Source organism: Melozone crissalis, unplaced genomic scaffold (genome assembly GCF_028551555.1).
Source record: "Melozone crissalis strain CALT ecotype California unplaced genomic scaffold, PUWL_Pcris_2 ptg000004l_1, whole genome shotgun sequence".
NCBI classification, from domain to species: Eukaryota; Metazoa; Chordata; class Aves; order Passeriformes; family Passerellidae; genus Melozone; species Melozone crissalis.
The window spans coordinates 43963381-43971650 of NW_026535782.1; positions in this window are offsets into that span (position 1 = coordinate 43963381).

Here is an 8270-nt window from a genome sequence, read left to right on the forward strand (position 1 = left end):
TCTAGCAGAAAGAAGGACCAGATGGAGCCTATTTAAGAAAGTCTGTGAAGGGGAAAATAACTTCTTCATTTTGTGGATAAGGTGGGGGAGGTTAAAACTTTTGTTAATGGTATCTGTAAGGTGAAGATGTTGTCCATGGTTCATTTTTCAGGAGGGAAACTAATTTGGCTTTTATTAATTATGTTGTTAGTGGCCACAGACGGTTTCATTCTTTATCAGAGTAATAGTCTAGGGGAACAGATTTTTGAAGGAAAAGGACAGAATCATCTGCTCATGTAGCTATTAATACAAGTATCTGTGCAATTACTTTGCTTGAGAGTATCTCTGCTTGAATATATTGGGCAAATTAATCTGCTGCACTGTATTTCTGAAACATGTTAGGGCTGAATGTTTAGAATAAATAAATCCTGTGTTTATTCAGGCCCACGTTTCAAAAGCTCATTTCAGATGTTGCCGACATCACATTATTTTAAGAGTTTTAATTTGTAGAAGTTGCCCTTTTGTTCCTGTAATACATCAGCGGTGTCAAAGATGACATGACAGTCATTACTGGTCTTTTCAAGTTTGATCTTTTTCTTTAGGAAGCTGGTATTTTTATTTGGTGTTGGAATTCTAGTTTCACAGTTGTCCTTCAGGTATTCTGTCTAGCTTTTACCATTCTGTACCTTTCTCCATTTAAACTCTTCACAGCTCATGCCATTTGTACTCCTGCGGTGTGTTCTGTGTTGCTAGTTTGATGATATGGGGTTGTATCTAATGAGACTTTTGGAAAAAATATTCAGACAGAATATAATTGCTTATATTGCATTTGAAGCATCATGTTAAGCTTTTTTTCACTTGCAAAACAGGTATTCTAAGTAACAATATTTTTTTTACTGGAAATAAAAGTCACAGGATACTACTGAGAAACACCATAAAAACAGTTTGAATACCTGTTTTTTACAATTTTTGCATGATTTTAGAAGTTCCTGAATCAAACAAGTTAAAAAGGATGAGAAATATTCCTAAAATTGACAGTAAACTTTTCAGATAGACATGCAATGCTTCTGTCATATTGTTTTTAATTCTGATTATATTATCTCTTAACAAAGAAAAGAACATAATAATGTACATTTTTTGCCTTGTGCCAGACTGGTTCCCCTCTCTTACTAGGAAGTTTCTCATGTCTCATGTTCTTCCTAATTTTTCCCATTTATAAAATTGTGCTGTGAAAAAACAAAAAATGTCAGGAAAACCCATTAAGGAATTACATATGTGCAAATAAGTTGTAAAGCAGCACACCATAAGATGCTCTCACAACTATCTTCAACAGGTATTTGGGAAAGAGATTTGCATCTTAGATTAATGTTGCCAAAATTGTAGTCCAAAGTTTGGGCCTAAATAATTCAGGTCTAAATAATTTGTTCTGGGTCATCATGTTTGTTTTCCTCCATTGTGAACTGCTGTGCCCAAGCAAAGATGGGGCAGAGATGTGGGGGTTAGAGATGGGTGTGTTTGCCTTCATTTGATATCAGAAATAGTTTCTGAATTGGCAACAGGCGCAGCAAATTGCAATGAATGGATCAGAGGCAATTCAGTGCACAAATCAAGGAAATGTTGCCTATGCACTTGCAGGCATCTGAGGGAGTTATGCACTGGCAATAGGAATATTTCTAAGTTTTTGCTGACTTGAGTGCTGCTTTGGAAAACAGCAAATGTAAAGATTTATTGCTCTATCCATCTGTAGGTACAGGCACAGCCTATTTCTAGGTTTGCCAAGAAATTCCAGTAGAGAAGACCATGATGGAAATGCACATTAAAACACTGCCCAGCTTGTTTGCACATCTGTGGGTTCAGAGCTGCCAGAATGTAGTATATAGTAGAGATAATTCATGCTTTTTATGTATAAAATATTGTAAAATCCAAGCTATGTCTCTGTCCACCCCAGCCGGGAGCAGAGCCTTATTTTTACTCAGTTAGTTCCCGGACAACGTTAAGATAATATCAAGCCTGTAAATGTATGAATGGAACCTTCCTGGGCCATGACCACTGACTTCCCTGGAATGTCTGGGCCACTCAAGAGTGATCTGCTCATCGGAGATTGCGTCTACTACCGGGGCCACCCTTTACATGTGAGTACTGACTGCTCCTGAGTGCTCTGACATCATCTGAACACTGGAACTGGACTTTTGTCTAACCCTGAATGTAATGGGTTAAAACCTTAAGTTTGTTCATCAAAGCTGACAAAGTTATTCCAGTAAGACTGTTGCACCACATCCAGTTGTTTGCCTAGTAAATCTCCAGACCTAATAAGGAAGGCGAAACCAAAGACAATGGGTTTCACAACATTTGTTTATCTGCTTAGGGAACTGTGACATGGGTGGTGGGCCTGCTATGATTGATAGCACAGTATTAGCTTATCCGCTCAGTAAACTTAAAATTCCAGGAACTCAGTAGATTAAGCTTAAAGTTCCAGGAATCAGACAAACCATACCAAATAAGGAAAACTACCGGCCTTCATCTTCAGACCACCGAGAGGTAGACTACGACCACCTAGCAACAAGAGAAGCATACGCAGAGTACTACCCTGAAGACACGTCAACCAAAACCAGGACTGTATATAAACCCCGCAAAACACCAGAAGGGTGTGGGCCATTGGTGGAGCGGTGACTCCCTGGCCACACCCAGCGCTCCCGGGTCGGTGCAAGCCTTTTGTTGGTTTCACCCAGTGCTGACTTTGCCTATTATCGCTTGCTCTATCAATTAATAAATTACATTTCATTTGGACTCACTAGTCAGTGATTGATTCCCCACCGCAACCTATAACACTGAACATGTATGGCCCCGGTTCTGCATGTGAAGGGACACAAAGGAACATTCGGTCATTTCTGGCCCAGGCAGAATAAACTGTATAAAAGCTCGCTGCGGGAAGCACTTGGGGTGACCCACAGGGAAGACTTTGTCGGTCTGATCCAGGTTCACCCAGCGCCAATCCCGGGCTTGACGCTGCCTTGGCTGTGGTGGTTTTTTCTATCTCAAAATTCTATTTTGTTGATGATCTAATAAATCTTTGCTAAAATTTTCTTATAAATTTGGCTTCTGATTTGGTCATTTATAACACAGAATAACCAGTTATTGCTTCTTGTAGCCATGATGATGCAAACCCAAATTTTGAGTGAAATCTGGGAGGCCCCTGCTGGGATGAGATGGTGCATTTGCTGAGGCTGCAGTTCACTCTTGGGCTGAGAAGAGCCCAGCCACACCAGGAAAATAAAGCTCAATTGACATTTTCCTGCTGGGTCCATTTGCTACCCCTTAGGGCTGCTGAACTCCAGAGCTATTTCCCTCTTCTCCTGTAACAGCCATCTGTTAATAGCATGTTTAGCACATTGCACTGGGAACAAGAGGGTGACAGGGTGGTAGTTGAACTGTATATATGAGGAACACAGCAGAATCATGTGCTTCCTGCTCTCCAGAGCCTGATAACAAAACAAAACAAGAATGCCATTGAGAGCTGTTGTTGCAGTGGAACAAAGCATAATGAAAGCTCTTCAAAGAGCCATCTGGACTGTGCTAAGGATGCTGCTCCATGCTAAATGCCTGTCTTTTGGCAGGCCTGTGTTATGATCAATGTCTAGGGTTCTTTGATCTTTTCAAGCAGACTCAGGCTGGAGAGCTGCACAAGTTGACAATAACTCCTGGAGATTATCTTGATGACAACCCTTGGAGGTTTGATTGCAGACCTTGCTGACCTGGTGTGAGAGGCCTGAGTGTGAATGTTCTTAATGCCTTTTCACATATTTATTTTTTGCATTTTTTGAAGAGAGTCTGGAACATATCCTTGTGTTATTTCTATCCAAATGACCGAGTTTGGATGTGAGGCATGGGCTTGAGGCAGTTGGATGACAGACTACCTTTACTCAGCACAGCAGTCAAAGTCATACACACTGCAGTGAAGAAGAGGTTTTACCTCTATTTGTAAAGGTCAGCAGAAAGACCAATAGTAACAGAGAATAAATAATCCTATGGCTATTTTTCCTTCAGTGATGAAATCCAGTTACTCTATAATCCATGCCTGCTGAAAAGTGACATTTTAAGTATTATTGTTCTCTTACTGTCTTGAAATCAATTGTCATAAGCATTTGTTGACAGTTCCTATTCCCTACAGTAGAAATAAAATAATAAATGATGTTTAAAGTCATTGCCCTTTTACCTTGGGCTAACCCAACCATCCCTTGTGTTTTCTGCCAAGCATTCAATGTTGTGGTTCCAGTCCTCGGTGCTGTAGAGACAGCTCTCTCATTCCTGCATTCTTGTGCCTCCTTACCATGGAGAACACAGACAAAGCCAAAGGAACTAGAGTGGCTGTGATATTCCCACTTCACAACAGTTCTTGTCCTGCACACAGATTTGTTGGAGCTACTGGCAAGGTGACATGGCCTGTAAGAAATGTTGCTCTGGATTTTTCAAGGGAAGCTGGAGTCAAGGCAAATAAATCTCAAGATCAAGAAGATTTGAGAAAATGTTTGTGCCTTTGAAAAACTTTTTCCTCAGGTGGTTCTTAATTTCTGCCAAATGAAGTTCAGTGTTAATCCAAGTCCAGTTGTGTTGTCTGTGGGGCAGGAGAAGGCCTTGGTGGGAATGGTACATTACATGTCCTGGATGTGAAGAGCCAAGAGTTAAATATGTACAGTCCCAATAGCCAAGTGTGAGAAAAAGATGATGCAGTTTGCCTCTTTGAGTTTGTGACATTGAAAGAAATAAAAATAATTTCTCTCTTCTGGTCTCTTTTTAAGTGAAGCTGATATACAAATCATGCAATTACTGGCTTTTTTCTCCAGACTGCTTTCCTTAAAGGGAGACATTATACTTGCGGCTTTGAAAGCCAAATATTAGTTATGGAATGAATACAACAAATTAAAAACATTATTAACATGAGAATTAATGAACCTAGAGCACTTATTATATCTATCAGACATCCAGAAACCCAAGGGGTATTTGCATTGATACGAGCCAGTGACCTGAAAAGATTAAGCATTACCAGCTAATTATGATGTCCTTATAGCAGGGATCCTTTGCATTAATACTGAGACTTTCCCCTTTTTTGCCACAGAGCTTATCTGGGCCATCAGAACTCCAATCTGTGAGTGTGTAGTTACTGCCTTTTCTATTCGCTGAAGAGTAAATCCCTGTGCCAATAATAGTAATTGCCTGTATGGGAAAGAAACATCACAAGAGCACTTAAATGTATTTGTAACTATTTCTAACTGTTGGAAGTGAAGAGAAGGAGCCAGAAACATGTGAGGAAGCAGCTGCTGTTGGCAGCCAGTCCCGTGTGCTCTGTGGGACACAGTCTGAGAACCTCTGTGTTGGAGGAGGAGGCTGGGTTGCAATTGCAGCCTGTGTTGAAAAATATTGCCAGCAGAGCTTTGCCCACTGAAATGACACCAGAGATAAGTAAGGAAAAGCTTTGCTACAGAGTAAAGTAGTATTACTCAGTATTAAGTTAGTAATACTCAGTTAGTATTACTCAGTTTTGCACCTTCAGGTGTCTTGAGGCTTTGGTCCAGACCTTTTTTTAATCACAATTAAATTATATTTTCTAAGCTGACTGCAATGAATTCTCTCTGGGACAGCTGATGAATCCAGTAATTAAAAGAACTGTTGTGTTGGAACAGACCAAGCAAAGATTTCTCTGTCATGTAATCCTCTCTCCAGTATTGCCCCAAGATGGAAGGAAAGAATATGAGAAACAGTACATATGGAAGGTGTGTCCTCCTGCCATACCTTTCATTCTTCCAGAGAAAGGAAGCTTAGGAACTCGAATAATCAGCTGTTGAAATCCACCACAAACACACATTTGGTTTGTGTTTCACTCCACTGCTGGCAGCAGCAATTGCCTCCGTTGTCATTCAATTATCCTGGAAAATGTCAATTTTGATTAAATCTCTTGTTGCATTCTGCAAAGCTTTGCCCTAATCCCAGAACATTTATATAAGCTTCTGTGACGTTGCTGTTCCAGTCTGAATGTCACAGCGCTCCCTCCCTAATCTGACATGCTCTGTGGCCTGGCACATCCCTGTTGTGTTGCTTTTGGCTGGGGTAGAGTTAACTTTCTTCACAGTGGCTGGTGTGGGGCTGTGTTTTGGATTTGGGCTGAATACAGGGTTGATGATGCAGAAATGTTTTTGCTATTGCTGAACAGGGTTTCCACAGAGCCAAGGCCTTTTTTACTTTCCTACTGCCACGTTGGTGGGGAGACTGGGGATGCATGGAAGGCTGAGAGAAGACACAGCCAGGACTGGTGACCCCAACTGACCAAAGGGATATTCCAGACCAAATGACACCATGCTCAGTATATAAAGTGGGGGGAAGAAGGAGGAAGGAGGGGACATTTAGAATGATGGTGTTTGTCTTCCCAAGTCACTGCTATGTGTGATAGGGCCCTGCTCTCCTGGAAGTGGATGAGCACCCACCTGCCCATGGGGAGCAGTCAATTAATTCCTTGATTTGCTTGTGTCTATGGCTTTTGTTCTCCCTATTAAATTGTTCTTATCTCAACTTACAAGTTTTATTTTGACTCCTCTCCCCATTCCACTGCGTTGAGGGGAGAGCAGGAGATTGAGAAAGCAGCTGCATGATGCCTCATTTCTTTCATTTTAAGCTGGGCTTAAGCCACAACACGTTTTCAGCAGGACTTTCAGGGTTAGTCACAAATCCTTGTAACTAGCATGAGGAAATCTTGTCAGTACTTCTTTTATCACTACCTTAAGTCAAAACTATCTTATTAGGAGGACTTTGAACCAAATAGGCTGTCCATTTTTTTTAGCAGGAACTTCTCTTAAACAAGGCAGATGTATATGAACACGCGCATCACAGACCTTGTAGTTCTCCCTCTGCTGAATGGGAAAGGCAAACAGCAGACTCAGCAATAAAAGCCAATTCCCTACTCCAGAGGCAGGAGGAGTTCAGTGATGAGGATACAGACACAGTTAGGAGGAAGATGGTCTTCTATTTAGGTATGTCTGGGGGACCATCTAACCAGTGCAAAACTTAAATGAAATTTATTGCACTCAGCTTTCTTCAAACTAATGTTTTTACTTTGGCATGAGGAAAATAACACACAGGACTACATTCCTCCATTTTATTCTGATTCATGCATACTCAATCACTCTGAAGCCTTTTTGATAAACATGTCATCAACTGTATGGAATGGATATTTCACGGGAGCAGTAACTCTCAGTGGGTCCCATAGCCCTAAGGCTTCTTCAGGGAGCAATGCAAAAGGTCAGAAGAATTGAGAATCCTTTAAAGAATGTTTAAAGAAGACCTTTAAAGAAATAGCTCCTGTCAGGAGTGGATTAAAAATGTCAGTGGCCCAGCTGCTGGAACAGGAAACTTAAATCTGAAAACAGATCTAGATAGGAGTGGGAAGGCAGACTGGATTTCCCAAGGCCCTTTGTAGGCCCCTTCTAGTCCTGGACTCAGCTGAACATGTATTTGGCCTGCAATTTGAGCCTCTTTTGGAAACGCTGAACTTATTCCTGGAAGGTAATAGCAGTCTGTGCAAGAAGAGCTCAGCTAAACTCTACCTTGAAAACGTCTGGGGAAGGAAGAGGGTGCACTGAGAGCAAGAATTCTTTCCATGAAGTTTCCTAGAAGATGTATAAGGCAGATGTGGGAGAGGATGGGAACACTAAAAAAGTAGAACAAGATTATAGATCAGTTGTCAGACTAGCAAAAAATCTTTCCTTCTTTGGACAGATTGTTTGCTGAGGATCATTAAACATTTAGGACATTTTTTTTCTCCTTCTTCCCTTAATTTTTTTTTGTTGCAATTCCTTTCAGACCTAGTGATATAAATATGAAACACCATTATGGCAAAATAATATCCCATTTGTTTTCTGAAGCCAATCTTTCAGTTCTGATTAGAGAGAAGAGGTGTTGGAATTTAATATATTCAGTCTCTCTGAGAGCAGACTGCTCTGTAGAGGCATTTCAAGGTCTCAGTAAACAGAAATGTAAACAGTGCTCCTGCCATTTAAACTTGAAGCTAGCCTTATATTTCCAGTCAAGGATGTCCTCAAGCTTAGCAGAGGAAGGAGAAGGAAAGAGGACTCCACCTCTTCTCCAGTGAAATCTGTCCAAATCTTGGAGCTGGGTTCAGTGTGATAAGGGCATTTATGTGCCCATTTTCGACTTTAGTGATTGCCAAATGGTCAAAATAGAACCATCATTTCCATCACCTACCTCATGATGAGTTCTCTATTCAGTGTCAGTAATGATTAAGT